General features: G+C 35.8%; 1 protein-coding gene across 5 annotated transcripts in view; it reads left to right on the top strand.

Annotated features, from left to right (window-relative positions):
• Positions 1 to 26328, top strand: part of Eaat1 (Excitatory amino acid transporter 1) — a 304861-nt gene that overhangs the window by 186062 nt on the left and 92471 nt on the right. The window contains exon 1 of one of the 5 annotated variants that reach the window (XM_069837783.1): positions 327 to 484. The exons of the other annotated variants lie outside the window; for them this stretch is intronic. The gene's annotated coding sequence lies outside the window, so the exon portion shown is untranslated. Of the gene's footprint in view, positions 1 to 326; positions 485 to 26328 lie in introns of those variants that run through there. 5 annotated transcript variants of the gene reach the window in all.

Below are 26328 nucleotides of genomic sequence, written 5' to 3'. Positions count from 1 at the left end.
AAGGGGACTGCGAGTTAGCCGGCCTCGGAAATCGTATGCTAGAGTTTTCTACTATTAGCGCAACATGCTGACTCGTAGCTAGCATTTCGTTATCATGCGGTTTAAAATAAAGCATTACTTTAAACATTTTTATGAGGAATGCATTTTTTGTCATTTGTCACTTAGGTTATTATACGTAAACAAATGCGGACATGCGAGGGACAGTGCCGCTGAAAATGAGTGTAAACCAGTTACATTAAGTAAATAAATGTGTATGTGGGAGTAGTGAGGAAAGAGACCCTCTTCTCGCGAGCACATTGCAATATATGCGTATTTGAGGAGAGGGGGCACCGCCGAGCGAGCCGCGCGGAAGCTGGGGTATCGGTCGCGCTCTCTCGACAGTCAGTCCTTCTCAAGACATAGCCGTGGTTGTGTGAGTTAACTTGTGCATTTGGATACAGACAGACTCATCGCGACGACGCGAGGAACGGGCTCTCACTTTTAGGTCAGTATCGTTAGCAGATTATTCTGTTCAGCCAAATTCCCGCCACCCGAGACTCGCAACAGGTTTAGGTGCCATGCTCATTTAAAATTGAATCCAATTTAAATAGTTTACCTGTCACTTATTCTCACATTTAGTACTTGCAATTCACGGTTCGTGATAATTTAGAAAGAAAAATCTGTTTCAGTCAGAGATACGCTGAATATCAATCGCGTTAAATTGAAGTATTCTCAAATATAATTATTAAGTTTTATTTATATTTTTTGGCTTTAAAAGCGCGATTTTTTTCTGAATATACAGGCGCTGTTGTCAAGATGCCATTAAAAAGAAAATTTCAACAAAGTTTTATATATTAAAAAAAATGGAAGAGTTGGGTTACGAGAACTATAAACAAAAACATTCGCTCTTTCAGGTACATTAATTTGTAAATCAGTTACAGGAAGTGAATTTACGCGCATGCTCCTTAATACCAAACACTAAAATTTGCTACACTAGAAGCAAACAATATTACTTCCATCTCAATGCAATGAACAAAAGCGTAACCTGTATTTTAAGTGCAGAGCAATATAATCCAGAGCACGTGCGTTCAAGAACAGAGGAAACATATTCAAGTAGCATGAAACGTGACAGCAATCTCAATGTGTTCACCATTATTCACTACTAACACTACCGTTATTATTGTCAAATGTCACTTTTCACGTACTATTAGTTCCTTCTGTCAGTGGCTAAATACCTCGATTCTAAGTCGGACGCGGGAGGAGAATTGCGGGTAATTTTGGCTTTCTCTCACGTTTGTTTTATTCATAGTGATTAGCAACTACAGGCAGGCTATGATTTGTTTGTGTTTTACTTCCTAGTGACAGCAACTACAGATATGAATCGAAATGTATTCATTGTTGGGTTCAGCGTTGCTACATTTGTCGCAGGCCCTACTTGTCAATTAGCAATAGAAGCGGAGTGCAACAAATCACACGCAACTTTACTGAGGTGCTTTCCCGCAAGTCGCCTGAGGCGAGAAGGAATAGCGTGTCATGACGAAGCCTCCATTCACTTTCATGAACGAGCGGTACACGTCTTCTACGGCACTGCAAGGTACATCGAAAAATTCTTAATATAAAGAAGACTTTAATTTAGAAAAAAAAAATACTTGCTCGCTGTTTGAAGAATAAGAATGCAATGTGGTGCTACCAAAAAATCGATTTCCCGAATTTCGCGGAAATAAACATTTTCATTAAACTATCGCACATACAGAAATATGGTGAAGACATTCCGTATGTCTGTCCGTCTGCCCTTGTACAGCTATTTCTTCTAAACTTTTTGCCGGACATTGTTAATATTCCAAGTCTACGATCACATGGAACGTAACTTCATAATTTTGATAAAACTGTATGGAATTTTATTTGAGATAAAACACAATTCACACTTTAAGAAACATCACACAATTTCTTCGTGATTATTAGTATTAAGTAAAACAAATGGACAAATAAAACGCTAGAGTTAAACTAGACTATAAATACGATTTTGCTAAAAAGTAATTAATATACCATATAGAAATAGTTTACCTTTCTTTGCTTTTTCGTGTAAGTAGAGATCGAACAGGTAAAAGAGGGCCGTCCCCTGTCCCTTATTGTTAGAAAGGGTTACTGGTGCTAGTTTTTTTGGTTATTTAAAACCGTTGTATCAACTATTAGGTTATTTAGCGTCGATGGGATTGGTGATAGCGATATATTTGGCGAATGAGACTGAAGATTCGCCATAGATTACCTGACATTCGCCTTACGGTTGGGGAAAACCTCGGAAAAAAGACAAGGTAATCAGCCCAAGCGGGGATCGAAAGCGCGCTCGAGCGAAACTCCAAAACGGCAGACAAGTGCCTTAGCCGACTGAGCTAAGCCGGGGGCTTACCGGTGGTAGTGGTGAAATCGTATGCTAGTCGTGAATGAACCACTGAAGCAAGATCTTAAAATAATTGGAATCTCCACAAACTCTCACTATTAACCACTCAAACATTTTAGCACTTACTAGACATGGGTTTTAAGTGCCGATTTCCATATACGTAAGAAAAATTTTGGAAATGGTTACAGTACATGTGTAGCTACTTCATGTAAATTTGTGCATCATTAATTGCATTAATTGACCCGTACAGTTTGCAAAATAAAAAAAGTAATTTATCTTTCATGTGGAATCCATAAAACAAAAATGTATCTTCTTATTGGGCTTCATATTAAATGATTTGAATTAGGTATGTCTTATGAATAACATTTCAAGGAAATAAACTACAAGGAGAAACATAATTTGCAACAACATCGAAGTCAATTGTTATGAAACGCGTATAACTTAGGAAATATGTCGTTTACTTGGAATTCTTTCTTCATGTTGTAGTAATATTTGTATTTCATAAAGGTGCACGGGCGTTGCAAACTGCTTATTAAATATAAACACAAGAGTTAACACTATTATTATTGTTGTTATTATCATCATCACCACAATAACCAATATTATTATTATTATTATTATTATTATTATTATTATTATTATTATTATTATTATTAACTTGAAGGGAAGGGTGAAGTAACATGAGAAAATCATATCGAATATATATGCACAAAATTATCAAGAGTTATATATTTATTAAAGAAATTAGTAACTTGTGTTTCTCATAATTATTTAAGATGTGCCTACGTTCGTTCTTTCAGTCGATAATTAGGTATGCCTTAATTTTCTGGGGAAATGGTAGCAAAATTTATTTAGATTAGTTACAATAATTTTTCTGTTACCGAGTTTTTCAACACAAATTTGTATGAAATTGTATTTTAATAAATACGTTTAATTGCAATTTAGTTAGTTTTCTTCAATTTAAAAGTTTCAAATTATTTCATGTTTTCCTTGTGATACTTAAATTTTACTTTTTCTGTTATTAGTGTTTTTAAAAATGTATTTATATGTTTTTTTTCAATGTATTCTGACGAAGCCTAAAACTGTATGTTTAATGGCCGAATAAATTGAATTGAATACCACCACCATCACCACCACCACCACCACCACCACCACCACCACCACCACCACCACTGCTACTACTATTATTATTGTCACAATTACCAATATTATTACTATGAACTTGAAGGGAAGGGTGATGTAAATATAAACACAAAGGTTAAGATAATTTTTTTACGGTATTAATAGATACTCGTATGTAGTATATAACGAAATATATGGCCCAAGTAATATAAGCGAGTTAAAAAAATTAGGCAAATTTTTAATGATAATGAAGCTGAAATGGAAAGACAAATTTAAAACTAATTGTGTACTAAATTGATCTTTCTTGTAGTGTGTGTGTAATCAGGTAGTAGTTAATTGAATGTTTTATGTTTTTTAAGGTATATTGGATTAGTTTTAGGGTAATATAAGACTTGGTATAGGTGAATAAAATTGTAAAGTACAGCAGATCTGGGGTAATACAGAATTGTAACAGGTCCGTCTTACAGAAATATGATGAATGAATAAATATCATACAACATCATATTATTATTATTATTATTATTATTATTATTATTATTATTATTACTATTATTACTATTATTATTATTATTATTATCATCATAATTTCCAATATTATTACTATGAACTTGAAAGGGAGGGTGAAGTAAATATAAACAGAAGGGTTAACACTATTAATAATAATAATAATAATAATAATAATAATAATATTATTATTATTATTATTATTATTATCATCATCATCACAATTAGTAATGTTATTATTATTAACTTGAAGGGGAGGGTGAACGCCTGGTGCTATATTAATCCCCAGCTATTCGCTTTTCACCCACATCAGTTTACTGCACTAAGGTTCGCTGCATATAAGTTTCATGGAGACATTCCATATGTCCCTAGACAAGCCCATCCTGTACGTGGAATACGTCATCAACCAGTGATAGGAGAAATGCTTATGAATATAATAATGAAATAGGGATCGGCCGGAATGATGATAATACTCGTCGTGAGGAAACGGGAGAAGTCCCGCAAAAGAAAAATAAATAAATACACAAATTCGACATTGTCCGCCACGTGTGTCACTATGAATTTTCTTTTCAATGAAAAATCCCAAGCCTGAATAGGACTTGCATCCCGATCACATAAGTGAAAGGCTGATGGTATGATTATGCAGCCACGGCAGAAAACGCAAGGGTTACTCCTTCGGGTAACAAGACTTCTTAGGGCGTGTCTGTGGCTCGTGCTGATCTTCCGGCCTGGTCATAATAAATTGTGAACAAAGCGGACATTACTGTAATAGTTAAAATTAGACTGGGGTGAAGTCTTCAGGGTATTATGAGTTTCCAATTCTGATTTAGAAGGGCTTATCAGGTACTCGTCTGGGAATGGGCTCTCAGGGCTTAGGCAGGATAACCCACATGTCAGCATCGGATTCATGAAGCCACTCGAGTCATCTGTCGGACTGAAGAAATCAACAAATATAGGGCACAGATTCTTACAATGCAAACCTAAGTGCATAGATCCATTCCCGGTACTACCCTCGACAATCCAGCAAGCCGACGGACTTTTTTTTTTCTGGAACAGTCTAGAAATGTTATTATACGAATATGAAATATTCTGCCATACTGGTGGCAATGTGATTTCTGCTAAAGGCACAGCCTGACTATGCTTCATTATGGATATTACATGAACAATATTGCTTCTTCCAGTTCGTCTCCAATCGAAAATGCAGCGAAATTCCATCTATTACGAATACATTTGCAGTGCATCGCTTGGAAAAAATTTTATACGACTGCTCCTAATCCTATTCTATGGGGATAGGAGAAGATAAATGAAGAATTTCAGCCAATTATGACAGACATGAGCTCTGCATCACATAGACTGATGAATATGACACACTGTGCCTGCAAAATTACTATTAAGAAACCATGTTGCAATATGAAATATACATGCCGCCGATATGGATTCCATGTACAGTAGTGGAAAAAAACACCGGACCGACCCTTGTAGCTGATTTCAGAGCCTTGTTCACTCCAGAGCACGATAGACTGGTAACTAAGACTTTCGTGGTTCGAATCCTGCCTGGGAAGGAAACTAATTTTTGTCCCTTATTCAAATTTATTCCCAATACTTTTCGATTGCAGCGATATTTTACAACTTAATTAACTTATTATTCCCAGAACATGAATTTTACCAGCAATCGAAAAGCATTGGGAATAAATTTGAATAAGGAAAAAAAAGTTTCCTTCCCAGGCAGGATTCGAACTACGAAAGTCATAGTTATCAGTCTATCGTGCTGTGGAGCAAACAAGGCTCTGAAATCAGCTACAAGGGTCGGTCCGGTTTTTTTTTTCCAGTACTGTACGTACAGTCTTAGAAAAAAAGTTTTATAGCACAGATAATTTATAAATACCAGAAAGGAGGCAGTGCGCATGATCAGACATACAAGGAAACAAAACTAATTTTATTACATCAATGAGTCCTTCTCTTGTGGACCAGGTCGCTCGTCCTCTGATCATGCGCACTGGCTCCTTTCTGGGAGTCCTAAGTATCTGTGCGACAAAACTTTTTTCTAAGACTCTATATTACTTTCCAAAAGATATTGCTGGAGAGATCGTACAAACTCTGAAGAAGAAGCTGATTATGAAGGGGATATTTAGTGTTACATATAATCTCTGGAATGACAGGTTTACTGAAAATAATTCTTCTAATTTCATTATAAACGGAAACGGTTGTAGATTACATCATTTAAACTTTAGTTTAGCACTTATGTACCTAGGTAGTAAACCTTCTACGAGTATATTCCTATTCTTTTTGCTACAAGATATTAATGTATATTTTACACATTTTGATCTTTTGTATATCTTAACACGGGAAAAGTCAATGGACTGTTTGCGGTAATCAGGTCTAGGTTCAAGTGTTTCTTTTTTCCTTTTTACTACGCTACTAAAAATTCATCTGGACGTTAATGAAGAATACAAATTGTGAACGATAAATGTTTAAGAAAAAACTTGTTCACTAACTATGCAGTTACCTAGCCTGAGTGGGAAAATTTTGATTACCGAATTACAGGTAGAAACAATATGTGCACAATAATTATTGACAAAAATTCTTTCCTCGATACAAAGTAAAATATTTCATTTGCTAATGATTATACGTATAATTTTGACTTCAACTCTATTATGTGGTTTAATTTCAAATATATACACATATGTATGTATGTACAGTATGTATGTATGTATGTATGTATGTATGTATGTATGTATGTATGTATTTTTATTTTAGTGGGTTATTTAACGATACTGTATTAACTACTAGTGTATTTAGTGTCAATGAGTTTGGTGATAGCGAGATGGTATATTTGCCGAGGCGAGGCTGAGGATTCACCACAGATTACCTGGCATTAACCTTACGGTTGGGGAAAACCTCGGAAAAAACCCAACCAGGTAATCAGCCCAAGTGGGGATCGAACCCGCTCCCGAGCGCAACTTCAGATCTGCAGGCGAGCGCCTTAACCGACTGAGCCACGCCGGTGGCTTGTATGTATGTATGTATGTATGTATTCCTTTTTTGAGCAGCATGTTCCATTACAAATGGAAAGTAATACTACATGCCTAGGTTTACCTTCAAGTACATAATCCATTTACATTATATATTATTATGTTGCCATTCTAGATTAAATATGGACTAGTGTAGTTCATCTACTATGTGTAACTGCCAAGATAATATTGGTCCTTCTTAATCTAACTTATTTTCCTATTCCTAACCTATGAAGTACAAGAATCTATTTACATATTCTAGCATTAAAATATTTACAGTATTTACATATTTACTATCTCTTGATCAGCCTATTTTCAGATAAATTATACCCTCTAATATTGTAGCTTATTTACAGAATGTAAGTAACCTATTTTTGACCCTTATCACTTAATTCTGACTTTTAACCTATCTTCCCAAATAACTTATCCTTATATACTAGCCAGCCTACTGTAGTTGTTCAAAGTCTATACTATTTGCAAACTTTATAAAATATTTTACATAACTTTTCACTAATTTTGTCTTGTCCACAGGCCACTTTCCACCACATTTATGTATAGACTGGATTAGTGTTCTTCTTTCCTTTCCTAATTTCGTACAGTCATAAATGATATGATCCACTGTCTGATCCCCATCCCCACAGACACATGTCGCACTATTCTTGATTTTAAATCGATGAAAATATGCGTTGAGTCTTCCATGTCCGGTCAACAGAGTCGTCAAGTTAGGAGTTACTTCTATCTTCAATTTCAGTCTATCTTGGACACTAGGGAAGAACGCCTTGGTTAGAGTACCTTTGGAAGTAGTTGACCATTCACTTTCCCATTTTCCTTTGGATATGACCGCTAGCTGGTTCCTTACTTCACTCATCGGGACCTTGTCGTAACAGATCTGTAGATCGACGTCACTCGCTGCCTGCTTCGCTAGACGATCTGCCAGTTCGTTACCGTAGTTCCCCACATGAGCCTTGACCCATCCGAAGTCCACTAGCCATCTGTCGTTCTCCACCAGCCGTAGATTCGTTCGGATGCCTTCAATTAGGTTGTTGTGGTTGCTTCCATTCCTTAGAGAGTGTCCAGAGTAATTTTACTATCAGTATAGATGGCTATTCGTCTTTCGTCTAATGGTCTTTCACCTATTGTTCTTAGTCGTTTTATATTGTCTAACGCTTTCATGATAGCAAGTTGTTCAGCTTGGTTATTTGAACATTTATTGTCTAATCTGAATCTTAGTTGTTGGATTAGTTCATTACTCTGAAATATTGCTACTCCTGCTCCAACTCCACGTTCACTTTTACTGCCATCCGTGTATATTTCATACGTATATTCTGTATTTTGTTCTGTTTCTTTTATGTCGATGAGTTCTGCAGGGTGTGTCCAGTTCTTGTGCTGTATTATGTAGTCAAGATTTAGACCATCGTACTTATGTCTTGTTTTTGCAAAGTACAAGTTTACTATTTCCTCTATCTTGAACAAAATGGGAGTGAGTCCAGTAACAACGCATAATGCTTCATATGAGGTGGTTCGAAATGCCTTTGCAATACGTATGTTTATTAGCCTCTGCACTTGGTTCAGTTTTTTGACGTTGTAATTCCTTTCCAAGGCATCTATCCAAACAGGAGCCCCATACGATAACAAGGGCAGGATTGCACCTTTATATATGGTTCTTAATGCTTTGTGTTTAAGACCCCAATTTATCTTGGCGGTTTTGGAAAGGGCATTAATCAGGTTTGTGCATCTTTCTGTTACATATTTAATATGTTCGTTGAATCTAAATCTCTTGTCAATGATAATTCCAAGATATTTAATCTTGTCGGTTTGTTGTAGTTCCTTGTTGTTGAGAAAGATGTGTATATATTTTTGTTCCCTTCGTTTCCTTCGTGTTATTAGCATCGTCTTCGATTTCTGCTCATTAAATTTGGTTTTGTTCTTTATAGCCCATGCTCCTATCTTTTTCATTTCAAGATTGGCATAATTTTCAGCTTCCAGAATCGTTTTCCCCCTTGTTATCACGATGAGGTCATCTGCGAATGCTATAACCTTTGTGTTTGCGGTGTACTCTAGGCTGAGTAATGAGTCGTACTGTATATTCCAGAATCCCGGTCCGCAGCACGATCCTTGAGGGCAGCCTTTACTTACTTTCTTCTCGAGTTTGATGTTGTTTGCCGCTAATATTGCTGCTCTTTGGCTGAAATAATTATCTGTGAGTTTGTACAAGTTACGTGGACAATGGAATTTCCTCAAAGCTTGCATGATACTCGGCCACCAAGCTGAATCGAAGGCACCCTGGATGTCAAGACTAACAAGCACCAAGTACTGGTTTTGCCTTAGACTTTCTTCTACACAATCTTTTAGTGCCATTGCAGCGTCCACAGTACTTCGTTGTGGGGTGAAGCCAAACTGATTGCCATTCATCAAGTTTTTGGTTTGGATATGATGCATTATTCTGTCTATTAGTAGTTTTTCGAGCACTTTCCCACTTGTATTTAAGAGGCTTATCGGTCTAAATTTTGTGACCTCGATGCTGGCGTCTTTACCTGGCTTTATAATAGGAAGTAATCTTGCTTTCTTCCATTGTTCAGGAAAGTAAGCTTGTCTGAGGCAATTATTGTAAATGGCTGTCACGTATCTCGGTAAAATTTTGGCTACTTGAAGTAAAACCTTGCTAGTTATGCCGTCATCTCCTGGTGATTTATTCGGGTCCATTTTTTTAATAATTCGCCTGATTTCTTGTTGTGAGAAGTCGACATCATCTTGTGTTTTTAATGGTATTCTGTTTGTCTCTCTTACTTGTTTATGGTAGTTGTTATCAGCTGCTTCTTCATCTTCTGGTACGAAGTAGTCTATCATGTGTTGTAATGTTTCTTTTAGACTGGATGTAAGAGAGCCATCTGGTTTTTTCAGAGTTGTCAACGGTATGGGTTTTCTTGTTTTCCCGGATGCTATGCGATAAACCTCGTTCCATGGGTTGCTTGATGGTGTTAGACTACAATACCGTTTCCAGGAGTTTATTTTTTCCTTAGTCATTGTTCTCTCATACTCCCTTTTGGCTTCCAGATATTGATACCTTCGTTCTTCTCTTAACTCTTGGTTGTATTTGGTTTTCTGATATCGCCTTCTCGCTGCATTTGTTTTCTTCCGCAGAATCGTTAACTCGTCTGTCCACCATGGAATTGTTTTCCTATGGGTTAATTTTCGTGCTGAATTTGATGTTCTGAAACACATTCTGCATACTGTTGTGATGACTTCTTCATACTCCCGTACTAGTTTTTCTGTATTGGTTTCTTCGTTGGCGATTTTGCTTAGTTCCTCGTCAAGGTCTTCGGTTGTGTTAATATCTTCTTTATTTTGTATTCGTTTTGAAAATTCTCTTTGTATCTTATTACTGAAATCCTCGAGTTGGCCATCTTTTATTATGTATTTTGTACCCAGAAAGGTTTCCTCATTATAATATTTATGATTGCTTATATTGAAAGTAATAAATCGATGGTCTGAGCAACTTTCTTTTTCTCCACACTTCCATTCATTCACTTTGGATACTAGTTTGTCATTTGTTATTGTAAGATCAATATTGCTCTTTCCTGTGTTGCTCTCAAATGTGGTGAATTCACTAACTTCATTCATTACATATAATTGTTTTGAGCTCAAATAGTCTTCAACTTGTCTGCCTCTTATGTTAGTATTATTGTCGTGCCATACCGCTGACCTGGAGTTACTGTCTATGGAAAATATTATTCCAACATCTTTCGTATCTTCTAATATTTTGTCCAATTTTGCGAAGTCGTTGTTGATATCTGTTGTAATGTCCATATACATGCTAACTGCGTAGAATTTGTAATCATTATATAATATTTCTACAACTGCCACATCTTCGTCAGATAGCTGATTTAGTAGCACCCCATCTATTCGTTCATTTGCAAGAAGTACGGCCGCTCTTATTCTGTTTTCTCCTTGTGAGAAGATTCTGTATTTCCTGGTGATTCCTGAGACTTTGTTCTGTAGTGTGTACGGTTCCTGGATAAATGCAATGTCCACGTTATTTATCTCCATTATGTGCATAAGATTGCTAGTAGCAACTCTTTTGTGTTTTAAATTAATTTGTAGACATTTAATAAGTTGTGTATTCCCTCTGCGACTGTTGTGATGCTTGAGTCTGTTGTTCGATCTATACCCTCGATCATTATAGTTCGCCGTGCCACTGGTAGTTGTAGCGAGCAGTACCCTTATGTATGTATGTATGTATGTATGTATGTATGTATGTATGTATGTATGTATGTAAGTAGGCCTATGTAAAACAACCCATGTTCTCCGATGCCTCGTTTAGGAGCTAAGCGACATCGAAAGAAAGACAGGTTTTAGTGACATTAACGCCTATGAAATGAATTATTTTTCAAGTGTGTTTGCTGACAAGTTACAGGTGTTCAAGGTGTCTACTCTGAACCTTTACAGTCATTACACCGTCGTAGCAGTGGTTATCGGCCTGTGTCGAATTTGATCAAAAGCAGCGAATATTCGCATAATCGGTTCCTCTGTGGTGTCAATTCGAGTGGTGTATTACTTCACATGTCCCAAAAGAAAAAAACAAGATTAAGGGCGTGAAATCGGGTGTCACGCTGGCCACGCAACAAGTCCGGTTGTTCATATCCATTGTTCCCCTAGATGTGCTCGTAAAACCAATTTGAAGTGCGTTAGGAAGTTATGTTGAATCACATGTACCCTCACATCGTGAAGGGTACATCCTCCGTAATTAGCGGAAGCGTGTTCCGAAGAGCGCAAAATGATAGGACACTTTTAACCTCCCGCAGAGGTAGCCTACTTGAAATAAATGAATAATTCATTTCATAGTTAACTGCAAATGTCACTAATACCTGTCTCTTTTTCGATGTCGCGTAGCTCCTACAAGAAGCATCGGAGAACATGGGTTGTTTTACGAAAAATGATCCTCATTGTAAAATGTATTGATCCCCAGAGTTTCTTGCAGAGGTCCTGAATCACTCTGTATATATACAGATTGAACCGTAAGTAATGCCATTAACTTAATGAGGTCATTCTTTGAGATATTTCAAGCAAAATGTTTAATACAATCTTACCTGTTTCTCTTTCATTTTCGAGAGTGTTTTGGGAAAGTCATTGATTTAATTCTCAATATGCTTAGTTAATTTAAGAGAGTAGTGTATTATGATAATAAATGATTCAAAGATTTTTCATTTTGTCTTTTAAATGTGTAGGTATTTTATCCGAACCATATAACTTTTCGTTCTGCAAAGGAATTTTAGAATGTTACATTTGTTCAGATCAAATTTCTGCAAATTTAAAAGACAAAACTAAAATTCTTTCAATTTTTTATTATCACAATGTACCCTGCTCTCTTAAATTGACTGAGCATATTGGGAATTAAATCACTGGCTTTACCATAACACGCTATGAAATGTTCCACATAAACCAATTTTTATCTCGAAAAGGAAGCAAAAACGAGCAAAATTGTATTAAACTGTTGTGTTTGAAATATCTCAAAGAATAACCTTCTAAAATTAATAACATTACTTATGGTTCATTACGTATATATACAGGGTTGTTTAAAAAGTGACTTTAAAAATTTAGGAATGAGAAGTAAAAAAGAAGAGAAACAAAAACGTTTCAGTAAACATGGGTCCACAAATTAACCATTTACGAGATAACGACATTTTGTGCTGTTTAGGGACCGCTGGATACTAAGTACTAAGCCTAACACAAGCAGTGATAATTTTATCTTATTATGAATCACGAAACAGTAAAATTCATGATATTGAATTCAACACCACAGAAATGTGATTGAAAATGCACAAAAGAAACTTTTTTTGTTTGAACAATAGTAAAATTTGTTGATAAACAATATACAGTACCATATGTCACTGTTGATAGTGATTCGTCCGTCGGATGGGGACGTTAAGCGTGGTGGCCCCCTTGGTGCTATTCGACAGGAGTAGGCTACGTGCCGGCACCGGTTTTCCCCTTCTACCTTCCTCATCTTCATCATCATCACTCATTCCAGACACTACACTTACACGAACTCTTGCACATACACTCACCCTAGTACACGACATAACTCTCCACAGATACACATCATGTACAGTGTGGCCCGCCGAAGTGATGTACAACTAGAAAATGGGTCACAGTAAATCTATCCGCAATAAATGCTGAACCCGAATCACGCAAGCGAAGTGTGTAGGCATTGGATACACACACAATATACAGTACAGTATGAACATGTTAATTGAAGAATTATACAAGTGTTCAGAATGCTGACCATGCACTTGAATGTATCAGTCTAGTCTTCTTCGCAAAGGTCCAAGACTGCGCTCGAGCAATCCTGCGTCATTCTTCTTTTACTGGAAGGCATCTACAATCCAATGCTGCAATTCTCCAGGTGTGGTATTGTCTGTTGTGTAAACTAGTTTTTTTTTTTTTTTGCATAACTCAATAGACAAAAACCAAGGGATTTAAATATAGTGATGTAGGTACAAGTCCTCTGCCTATCCACAGTTCATCATATCGTCTGTTTAAATATTATCGTCTCACACTTAGAAGGAAATGGGATGGGGAGAGTGAGGCATACGTACGAAGCATGAATGTTGCCGCTTTACCGTATCCAGGCCCTCGGTTCATTGGCGGCACCAACCAGCAAAATGTGGCATTATCTCGTAAACGGTTAATTTGCGGACCCATGTTTACTGGAACTTTATTTTTGCTTCTTTTCGTTTTTACTTCTCATCCATAAATTTTTACCATCACTTTTGAAACATCCTGCACTTCATGTGCAATATTCCAGAATAAAATAACTCGTAGACAAACAAAATCCGACCTGTACGTCAGGAAAGACGCCTTGCCCAAAGTAACTTATCCAGTAGCAGATGTGCTGAAAACAAACAAAAAATTTATTTTTGTTTCACTATTACAGTACTCTCTGTTTATATTTTGTTTAATATGAACATAAAATAAAATTAAAAGAAAAATTAAACAGGAGAGAATTTCCCTCATGCAGGGAAACCAATACATATTCAATTCGAAATATCGTGCTCTTCGAGACTTTACTGCTTCCAGCTGTGGAGTCGGCCTGAGTAGCGTAGTCGGTATAATGCTAGTCTTCTGTACTCGAGGTTGCGGGTTCGATCCCGGCCCAGGTCGATGGCATTTAAGTGTGTTTAAATGCGACAAGCTCATGTCAGTAGATTTACTGGCATGTAAAAGAACTGCGGGACAAAATTCCGGTACACCGGCGATGCTGATATAACCTCGGCAGTTGCGAGCGTCGTTATATAAACCGTGATTTTAATTTTACACTTGTGGAGGAACAGGATCGAGACCATAAAGTGATTTTATTGTTGACACGTGATACTGAAAGAATATTAATTAATACATAAGATAAAATGAACTAATAATTTTCTCATACTGTCATCAAAACATCTAGTTCTAGGACAGGTAAATGTAGCTTTATTTTATTCGTTCCGATTCAATATTTTGTTACTCAAAATGTGTTCGTTCTTTCTTAGGAGATTATAGAATTGTATTAAATATTTTATAAGCTAAGTATTCTCTGGAATTTACAATTGGACATTTTTATTTATGTAATAGTCTTGCAATAAACCGCAAAGCACTTCTGAATATTCTGTTGACAAACATCCAGACCACCTTCCTCCACTATTGAATAAAAAAAAAATATAGTCGTGTCACGGAAGTAGTTGACGCAAAATTCGTAGTGTTTGTTTTTACAATTCTTTTTATACCGCCATGTAGTTCTGTGTCAGATCAATCTAGCTATAGTTAATCCATGTAATTCACTTTGTTACGCACAATTTGTCAGTTTCCACTTAGAGGATTACATGACTGTATTAAGTGTTTCAGAAGCGTCGTATCCTCTCATCTCCACTGAACAACGTTTTCTTTGTGCCAGCAGTTCTTCCGAATGTTCCGATGACATATTTACGAATGAGATTCCAACCATTACATAATCAGAAAATAAAGTCATGTCATGGAAATAACTAACGCATAATTCATTAATGTTTGTATTTACTAATTAAGATAAATTAGGCTGCTGTCGGAATGTCTAAGAAGCTGTTATCACGGAAAGCGGCCAAGGAACTATATAAAACATGATTCCTGATTTATTTCTGCCATTATGGGAACGACTTTCATACAGCGCTAATAACAGTAACACTAGTAGTCCAAGTGGAAGTTCATACGAAATAAACACTGAAAGAGAAAGAGAAGTATTGGATAAGTAATAAGATTTAAATTTATTTTAAGACGAATATCAATTAAAAATAAGATATATACGAATGAGCAAATGAGTAACAATTAGATTCTCTCTCCGCTTGGATTGAGGTGATTAGTCTTGGCAGGATCCGAACGGCGCCTGACATTTGACACGCATATCATACATGTGTGACAATGTTTACATCTTCGGTACTTCAAACATAAGGAACATAGTCTGTTAAAATCAATAAAAAGTAACATTTTAACCTACTTTACATCTACTCTCTTGTGATAAAGCGTGATAACATGAGACAAACGTTAAGTGTAATGAAATAATTTCAAGCTGTGACATGTTTACTTCTCTTTCAGCGATGGCACAGCTTTCTAAGTACAAAAGGGCCTTGGACTTTCAGAACATTGCAACGCAACTGTGTTGTCCCTCACTGTTGAGCCTGAACAGATTTGATTCCCTTCCGATTCTACTTACCTGCTCTTCTCACATTTCTCACCAACTTCTGAGATCCTTCTTTCCCATAGATTGATAGAGTTATATTGCTAGAATTAAATTGTTGCTAATTTGCTGCAAGCCATTAATTTCTGTAATGTGATATGAAGAAAGTTATTCGAATTTCAACAATGTCCATATGTTGGTATTTATTTTATTATTTGTGTGCTAAGACATGTCTCAAAATCATCTAAAATTTTGATTGACATTTTTATTTGTAAGTTGAACTGTTTTGACCAATTAACAATACATACTACTGTCGTGCTATGTTCGAACATGAGAGGGGAAATGAAGATTTTACAAACTTCGCCTTACTCCATAGGCATCCAACAATACTTAGAAGTGGAGCATGTAAACTAATATAACAGAATTCTTAGAAAGCCGGTACTAGCTCTTATGTTTGGTTCATATTTGCCGAGTATCTGTGGAACCAAAGCTCGCTTTGCGGAAGCAGGTCTGCCATGACTTACGTTTGTTCAACTTTTGCCCTTATGTTCGGTGTCCTTCTCCTTAACTCATCCCCTCCATGCCCCTTTATGCTTTACCTGCATAAAAATGTCAGACATTTCTTGCGAAGTTACGCATAGTAATGAGTACAGGGTATCTTTTGTTATTAATATGGCTGAACATCCACAAAAATATACGTATAAGTAAATGAAAGAAATTATCTTTGTAGAAATGCGTATGCTTATATTACCGACAAGTGTCTAGCAATGTTCATACATAAGAGAGGAAACCAGGACCTCACAAACTTCGTCTTATTTCATATGAAAATCTAATTGCAAGATATGTTTTCAAATCCGTAAGCTGCTGAAACATGAAGGGTGGGAGGAGGACGGAGAATATTTTCATAACAAGTTCGAAAAAAAAATGACAGGCCTCCTTGTGCAGAGCGAACATCTTCGAATATCGAACTTCGCTCCATTCGGCAAACATGAAACGAACATATCTTTCACGCACGACGTTAATGTGTAGAATTAAAATGAAATCATTTATTCTATTTATTAACAGCTTGAATATTATAAGCTAAAATAATGTGCAGTATGAAAATGAATGATTTATTTACAGACAGGTTTTATATTATAAGTCTAATTACTCACGCTTTAGGAATCGGTTCTATAGGTCATTTTGAGCATAAACTGTCATATGAGCTTGGCTCGATTACCAACCGTTAAGCAGTTACAGTTGATTGAATCCTACGAAAGTGGCAGTGGTTTTGAGCAGAAGTAAGAATTATTCACTTAAAATAAACAGAAATATTAATTCAAAATACTGTACTAATTATAAAATAAACATACCTCAGTTTGGAAGCAGATTTTCAAATCTCCCTCCTTCCACTTCAATGCACTTGACCGCACAGATGTGAATGGTAGGTGCATAGCATTTAGTACCTCGGCACGGCTGTCCTAATAATCTCAGCTGATAAACACCAGACCTATCTTCCCCTTCTCCCACGCAGCCTACTTCACGTCACATGCAACTCCAAAGCCTGATTCACGGTACGACGTTTGGATTTTTATTAATTACTTTCAAACTAATGATAATCGGACCCATGTTCATATGACATTTTATGTTCAAAATGGGCTATAGAACCGATTTCTAAAGCGTGGGTCATTAGTCGTGAATCACCCTGTATATGAAGCTTAGCCTATAGGGATCTATGATATTATCAATTACTCTTATGGTAAATAACATCTTAGCGCTACAGCCCATAGAGAGACAAGAACAACCAGCCGAATTATTTCTCTATTATTCTATCCTCTATTTATTTACGTACTTATCTCTTTATCTTCGCTTCACATCTAAATTTATTTTTATTGCCTATTTCCGTAAATTTATATCTAGAATACTCCTACAGTTATAGCACTCCTGATGCTACTCCCAACCCACAACATAGATTCACATGAGATATCTAATTCACTTAATCACCCTTCCAATTTCTCACTCTTCCACTTCTCATTTGTTCAGATGTTCTTTCACTTTAATTCTCTTTTAGTCATTGTTTCTATGTCTTACTACACTCTTACACTTTCTTCTGACATTTAATATTTTCTTCTCTATTCTTATTCTATCACTTTTGTCACTTTCTTGCACTCTGCTTCCTCGCTAATTCCATTCTCTTTACTATTCTGTCCGCGCCATTTAAAACCTCTCAAAAGTTCTATCTATTCTGCCCTCACAATCACTAACATCTGGTAGTTGTTTCGTTTCTTTGCCCATTCTTATCATGTCCTCTCTTTCATTTCTTCCGTTAGTCTTGTCTATGCTCCTGATCTCAGACACTTCCAACTGTTTCCATAATCCTTCGTCAGCAGTATCTTCTATCAGTCTCACTCTTTGTTTTTCTCCTTTGTTTATTCTGGTCAGCTGTTTCGTTCCCGTAGTCTGATTCAGGCTCCAATATTCTACATCTTCTCTCGTCTCACTCTTATTGAAGTTTAATTTCTTTTTTCCTAGCGTGCTGCCTTCCCAACGCTGACGTAAGCATATTTTTATATTGTTTCAATTATTATTCACATATTGTTAGCACAGTTACCTCTTACTTATCCGCGAAACGTGTAATTAATTTCTCAAGCCTCAAATAATATGGCATATGTCACAATTTCTCTAAGTCTTTAAACACTCAGAGTTACGGTTATTGAGCCATTTCATTTATACTAACTACGTTCATTTCGACTTATGAAATCTTTTAACATAGACTGTATTGAAATTACAAAATTTAGCTGAAATATTACACACTTACAAATCATGCTAAAAACAATTATCAATAGATATAAGGTCTGAAGAATTATATCACTGAAATGAATCATAACACCATCGGGAATTGAATCCAAGAGCTTCCGGCTTATAGCAAGACGCCTGAGCCACAACGTTACAGCGTGCCCCTCACTATCATGTACCTACAGAATTTAAATTATCACTCCGTAATAATGTATGGAATTGAGGTCTTCTCTGGAACAAGAACTTAATTACAAAATCTTGAGTTTGATATACAGAGCATCAAACATTTTAGATCTGGTATAACATCACTGTGCAGAACGACTTTCAAATGTTTCTAGAGGGATCAATATTTGTTGGAGGTAAATAATATTGTCACGAGGGAGATGCAGTATGTTACTAAGAATTGAATGAATAGAATTGAAGGGTTCAGAACCATAGTGGGCCAAGCGCCATTTACTAAAACCGTAGGAAACAAGGGTTAAAATAAAGTTATTACCATAATTCAATGGAGACATATAGCAAGTAATATAAAGTATCCACATTAAAACTAAATGATATGTCAATCTTCATTAAACTATGGTATTTACTTAACTTTAACCCTTGTTTTCTCCGTTTTTAATAAATGGCGCTTGGCCAACTATGGCTCTGAACCCTTCAATTATGCTAGACACAGAAAAACGACGTAACGTACATTAAGTTTTGTTCCAGGGAACGCCTCAATTATAAGTGTAATATAGCTAATATATTTTGAATTTAATCTCAGAAATGTGAAATTGCGGTCTTTATAAATTAATATGTTTATAAATAACAAAATTTTAATAGCACTGAAATATCTATTATAAGATTTTCTAATGTGAAATATTGATTTACAGCAAAAATAAACTTTCAGTAAAATAATGTGCGTATTGTAATATCACCTACTATTGCTTCATGTAGTGCTAAGGTGGCTCAATGAAAATGTATCGGGCTTATAAGCTAGACGATCCACCCGAATTTATAACTTGTGCTGGACAATCCCGTGGTCAAAGCAACACAGGAGTTTTCTCCGGGTACTACGATTCCCGTGTGATATCCCAAAAATTAATTATCATCATTCATTCATTACGAGTGTAATGTAGATCCACCACCTATAATGAAATCTGGATAGTCTCTGGTGAACTAAATGTTCTACCCTTCTCAGTACTAGCGACATCTATGAGCCACGCTCGTAGAGTCAGGACAAATAACGGCAAATTAATGTTCTGCCATTGCAAAAAAAAGTGCTTTATGTCCTAGTTGAATATGTTTATATAAGTTTTGCAAGAGGAAACTTTTTTAAATGTTGAATAAAACTTCAAAATTTATCAGCTATCTCCTTCTTGACAATTTCAAGGATTTTGCTCTTTTGGGTAGATTTATTTTTTGAATTCAATATGCAATATGAGCCACCAGCGTACCTCAGTCGGCTAAGGAGCTTGCCTGTCGATCCGGAGATTCGCTCGGGCGTCGATTCGATTCCCGCTTGGACTGAATACCTGGTTGGGTGTTTTCCGAGGTTTTTTTCAACCATAAGGCGATAATCTATGGCGAATCCTCGGCCTCATCTCGCAAAAAACCATCTCGCTATCACCAACCCAATCGATGCTAAATAATAATAATAATAATAATAATAATAATAATAATAATGATTTATTTTAGCTGGCAGAGTTAAGGCCGTAAGGCCTTCTCTTCCACTCAACCAGCAAAAAGTGTATATACATATGCATGAACTTACAAAGAATTCAACAATTTGATTTAGATGAGAGTTACATGTATACAAGAGTTATTTATGAATTAAACAACAAAATACTATGAACTATTAATTAAACACTGAAATAAACTGTGTAGCAGAATTAAACTAAAATACATAGAATGTTAATACATAGAATGTTAATAACCACGTAGTTGATACAGCGTCGTTAAAATATAACCAAGCAAAAAAAAAGAAATATGCAATATGTGTGATACCCTTAGCATAACCAGCATGACGCCAAATCTCTACCAGAAGGATGAGGTTGACAACGAATAAATATTCATGTTGTAGAAGGAAGTCGAAGCAATAATTGTATCAGCTTCAGGAAGCATCCATCCTGACGTTACATCGATCGCCTGTACGTCACAGATTGCAACTAAAATTTAATTTGCCTTACGTTAAGGGCGCAGCTCAAAGATTAGCTAGCGGGACTCGTGCTCCGAAGCGGTGCTCGTGCGTGGTTTCAACTTGGTCTGATTCCCTGTTTGAATCTTTCCCGAGATTTACCTCAAGTGTAAGGAGAATGTCAGATAATCTTATTCACTTATCCAGAAATTGCAACGACGTTAGATAACCGCACAGTTGATACATCGGTTTAAAATATCCGACTTACAGTATATAAAACAAATATTTATGCATTATCTTCCGTAACTTCTATAATAGAAACATGTGGTTAGCTTTCCATCAGTGAGTGAAATTTGGCAGGACTTCTCTGTCTCTGATGTAATCTGTCGTCAGAATAGATGTCTTGCATCGGCAATAGTAACTGTTACAATATGTGATAGATCCAGGTGACGGGTTCTGAATCGTGCACATGTGCGACGAAGAACGTAAGTTGAAAACTGTATGTGCAAACAAAAGCGTTGCCAGAAACGACTCAATGAAAGGGTGCGAATTATTACAAACTGAGGTTTTCTTGGCACACTGATCCATTGAAAGATTTTACTTTTTTCATTAAACTAGGCACAAAAGAGACATTGCTATACTTTCACAGAATTAAAAAAGTCGAATTAAGATCCTTTCAGTAATTTCTGTGATTTGTCGATTGTGTTCTCTTTATGAATCATTTAAATTGTTTGGTTCATTGCATAATATGTTATAAAGGGACATCATTTTATTTTTACTTCAATTTTTATTGTACCTGAGTTTTTGAATGTACTTCACCCCACCCCTTCTACTAATGAATTTTCAACTGTCTTCCACACAAAATCAGTACTGAGATAGTCAGTATAGTACGTTCCAGAAATATGTTCGCGTTTTCCAGTGACGAAAGAGCTTTCAATATTGAATCATATTTTCGCACAGGTACTGTCGTCGTTTGCCTATGTCGCATTCCGATTTTCCCCACCTGCTTCTGCTCGCCCCTCTGTAAAGGCCAGTGGGTGGGCTGTCTTACCTCTTTTCTGAAAACATTAATTTACTTTATGAGTTGGACGCCTACCTAATTTTATACAACTGTTTAAAATAACTTAAATAAAAATGCCTCGTTAAGTAATTAACTGTCACGTGATATCCCCCCTTTCTACGATCCTGCGTAGATAGAATGTTTGAGTAACTTTATGTGTGCGGGTCGGGCAGAAGTGAAGATTGAATTTACAGTACGTAAGGTACTGTTTTACAAAGTAGGTACAGAATTATTTCAACACGAGTTATTAGTACGAAGGACGAAACTGGTACTTGGAATTAGATGCAATATTCTATAGTGCGATAATGTGCAGAAAAAAACTGAAGCCTGTATCGAAAATGAACGTCCACCAGTTTAAAAAATGTGTTTAATTATCCACATTATGATCATTTTTCAATTTAACTTCATTCTCTATCATGTACGCTAAAGTGCTGTAGACAGTATAATATGCACTGCATAATGAATACGTTCGCATGGATAAATCAGTTCGTGTATTGTTAATACTGTACTGTATTTTGATTAAAGAAAAACCTAATGAGAATTATCAAATTCAAAATCGCGATATTTCCTAGTTTACGTAAATAGATTAACTACTTTTCTTCCCTCCTATACCTAGTAAAGTGATTTGTTTGTATTTTACGCCAGTATCATCGAACTCCAGTCGTGGAAGGGGGTAGCAAACGGTCTTTCCGTTTTTCAACCGTTAATACAAAGGTATAGCCAGGTTAACATTAAAAATGTTAGTAAAAAATAAAATGATGTCCCTATACAATTTAAATCAAATCAACAAGTGAATGTGTAAATGTAGCTCATGTTATCCAAACGATTACAAAACCTGAGTTGAAATTTCAGTAAGTTAAATGATATTTTGTATGACTTCTATTCTGGACTCACTGTGTATGAGGGCGAAATGATGAACTATAATACATGCAAAGGAAAGCTGGTAAAAAACTACTTGAACTCTAAGCTTGTTTTCCACTTGTCTCACTCCGTAGCATACTGTTCCACTAAAGAACTCAGAAAACTTAAGACCGACAATTGGACGCGAACTGTTAAATTAACACTTTTGGGTGAGTTGTATTACACTACTATAGGTGAGTTTTAACTTAGCATATTTCTCGCTTGAAGAGGTAAATAGCTTTATGTTACTGATGAGCATGGCAATCCTCACTATTCGCGAGAATCGAACATGAAACTGCGCGAGTGAAAATCTCAGTGTGTTGGGAATCAAAAAGCATCTCTCTTAAGGATCTGCGAAGGCCAGCGAAAGCCCAGGCTCTTTGCCCGGTAAATTTTAAAATGTCGAAATAGGCTAATATTATTTTATGCGGAGGGCTTGTAAGTTGTATAAGTCAATGGCCAAATTCTTCTAGAATTTATCCCGATGTTTTCCTTAGCTCCTTAGAAAAATCACGGAAAACAGAGAGAGGATGTATACTACATTTTAGGAGACGGACCAATTTAGTTATAATATGATGTATATAAACATTCTGGCACTATCGACCCTTTGGAAATTGTTGCAGAGGCAGGGTGGAATGAATAAGTACGGTACTGAATATTTTTTCTCGCGGTATTTCCTTTATTATCCCACAAATGCTCCAATTTTCCAACACTCACCATGAAAATAATAGATGATTAAGAATCATATCTTCACATACATTTACCAAAGGATATTCATGGATTTGACCGAGTGAAGTTAAAAGTGTACGCCAGAACAGCCACAATAACATTAACGTTATTCCTTCATCCTTTTGTCATAATAAAATGTATATTAAATTTATTCTCATCATGTCCCAACAAACAAAGGTTTCACAGAATTGATATTGAGCAAAGATCACTAACTTTGACTTGATGCATCTTGCATGAAATGCTTCACTTTTAACGATTGGGGCATACTTTTTCCAAAAAACTATTCCCAAAAAATAAAATTCCAAGAACTTTTTCCCAGTTAATACCAATATCCAAAATATTTTTTCCCAAAAGTAATTATTTCCAATTTATTATTTTACCAATAATGTAATAAAAGTTCCAAAGACCTTTCTCAGTCAATATAAATATCCAAAATATTTTTCCAAATTACATATTTTCCCGATAATGTAATTTTTATATTTATCATGAATAAGAACATATTCGCATTTGTTGACATTACAAAAATATTAATAATAATTTGAGTAGTCATTCAATATTATAATTTATAATAATAATAATAATAATAATAATAATAATAATAATAATAATAATAATGGGATGATGAGATGAGAATGGGAAAAGGAATATATTGTGCGTGAAATTATATATAATGCTCATAGCTGCTTCGTCCGTTGCAATCTCACATAATACCCAGTTATTTTATTATATGTTGTTAAAGGCAAACGCGAAAAGTAATTCAGGAATGAGGCAAGAAGTGCATACACGAAGTGTGAATTAGAAGTTTACGGTCGTATTAATGTGAAGTTTAGCTGATTTCAGCAACTTACGTGTATTGTTAGCTCTTACCCGAGAAAAGTGAATAATTGAGTGCTTTTATTACATATGTTTTAATAAATTCTGTGTGTGGAATTTCGTGGCCATTGTCACTGAAGAGTATTGATATTTAGGCTTACGCTGATTCAGACAGACTGGCAGGAATTTTGTCCCGGACACTTCAGTATCCTTGTAAACTTTGTTTTGTTATTAAACAAATGGAGCTTTTAAAATAGAGAATTGAAAGATGGTGCAGATGGGATGACTAAAATATGAAGTAAGTGTGCTTTCTCTTACGCTGGACTATCGCTGTCATGGATTTTAATGAAGCTGAAATACCAATATTATAATTATGTATATAAGGTGTCACATTTATCTTGTGCACCTATTATAACTTTTTTGTTTGGATAGCTATTGGAATTTTTGTTTTTGAGCGTTATGTTAGAAGGAGGGCCTAACATTAGTGTGGGGATTTGGTGCATATAACTACATTACGGTACAAAATACACGTGACGTCATAAATTTTTCAAATAGCACTACATAGTTTAATCATGTTACATTGATTACACACATTAAGATGTGTTCAAAAATGTTTCACAATGTCACCTTCCTAATAAATAACAACAAAACGAAACAAAGATGTACACCCAATGTGATAATGTTATGCTTTTATAGTCACAGAAGATGGTGACCATTCACATTAATGCACATTCGAAGGCGTTCCCCGAAAGACCGGCATATTTCTGGCTGAATGGACACACAAGCCTTTCGAATGCGTTGCTGCATGTCGTCGGGTGTTGTCGGAATGTTCTGGTATACACTGTCCTTTACAGTTCCTCACAGGAAGTAGTTGAATGGCTACAGGTCCGGAGAACGTGCAGGTCACTGTACGTGAATTGTGGCGTCGACAGTAGTTGTGGTTTGTTTACATGTTAAGACAGCAAACACACAACACACGACGTGTACAGACGTCAGTCTCTTTAGTTTTGTGTAAGTTAATGCACAAAATGGATAGGGTACCACAACAAACGGCACATTCTGGTGGCATTCATTTGAATTCTGTTGTTGTTATTGATTTGGAAGGTGACATTGTGATAAATTTTTGAACTTGTCTTAATGTGTGTAATCAACGTATGCCGTAACCGGAGTTTGCTACTTATCATAGCTCCTCAAATGCAACACGATGCTGGGTGGACACCAGTCTTATACACTGGCCGAAATTATATAAGTATACATGGTGTCCCATTTATCTTGTGCACCTATTATAACATTTTTGTTTGGATAGGTATTGGAATTTTTGTTTTTGAGAGTTATGTTAGAGCGAGGGACTAACATTAAAGTGGCGGTAGAAATACATTATAATTATAATTGTACGATTAATTCCGAACATCACCCTCATAGTAGAATACGACAATCCAGTTTTCATCTTAATTGGAAAATATGAGTAGACGATTTTCTTTACTAATCTTACTCTTGGGCAGAATTTTTCGAAAGATTTCGATGTGAAATTCACTAATAAAAATGGCAAAAATAATGTGTAGGCCTATGTTCTACATCTTGGGACGTTTCGACTATCTATGGTAGCTATTTTTGGGTTAAATGATAGAATTGGAAATATTTATTATTATGATTCTACGGGTATGATTGTGTTTCAATTGGCAGCAATTTTAACAATATATTCGAAACCACGAATGTCACTCCCATTAAGTCTGGTAGTTCTGTCTCATATTTTATTGTAGAATAATTTCGGTAACCTTGCATTTCATTAAACATATCATCTGTTCCTGAACGCTTGTCATAACATTTCTTATGTGACTTCAGTTCGGCATGTAATGGAATAGACACTTGAGTAGACAATTCACACAATTCAATTGTGAAAGAAAAAACAAAATCACTAAGAATGGTTCCATTTACTTCTGCCTATATGGCTACTTCATTTTTTCGAAACAACACTTGTTGAGTATTCGTCTTCCATAAAACTTAAATTTTCATCTTTTCTTCTTCTTTATGCGTCTCTTTCGTACTTTTCCGGAGCTAGTTGAGATGAGGCAGTCTTTTTCTTGTAATCTTTTATAAAAAATACTGGGAACGGTATGCTAGTTTTGGAGGTGTTTTGATCTCGTTCCCAATAAAATGAATACCACATATTCTTGCTGTGGGTGTTGGTTTCCAAGGTGAATCATCAGCACTTGAAATCAAGAATTAAATATCGATATGAAT

Source organism: Periplaneta americana, chromosome 10 (assembly GCF_040183065.1).
Source record: "Periplaneta americana isolate PAMFEO1 chromosome 10, P.americana_PAMFEO1_priV1, whole genome shotgun sequence".
NCBI lineage: Eukaryota > Metazoa > Arthropoda > Insecta > Blattodea > Blattidae > Periplaneta > Periplaneta americana.
The sequence above is the reverse complement of the archived record's forward strand: the minus strand, read 5'-3'. Positions and strand labels throughout refer to the sequence as shown.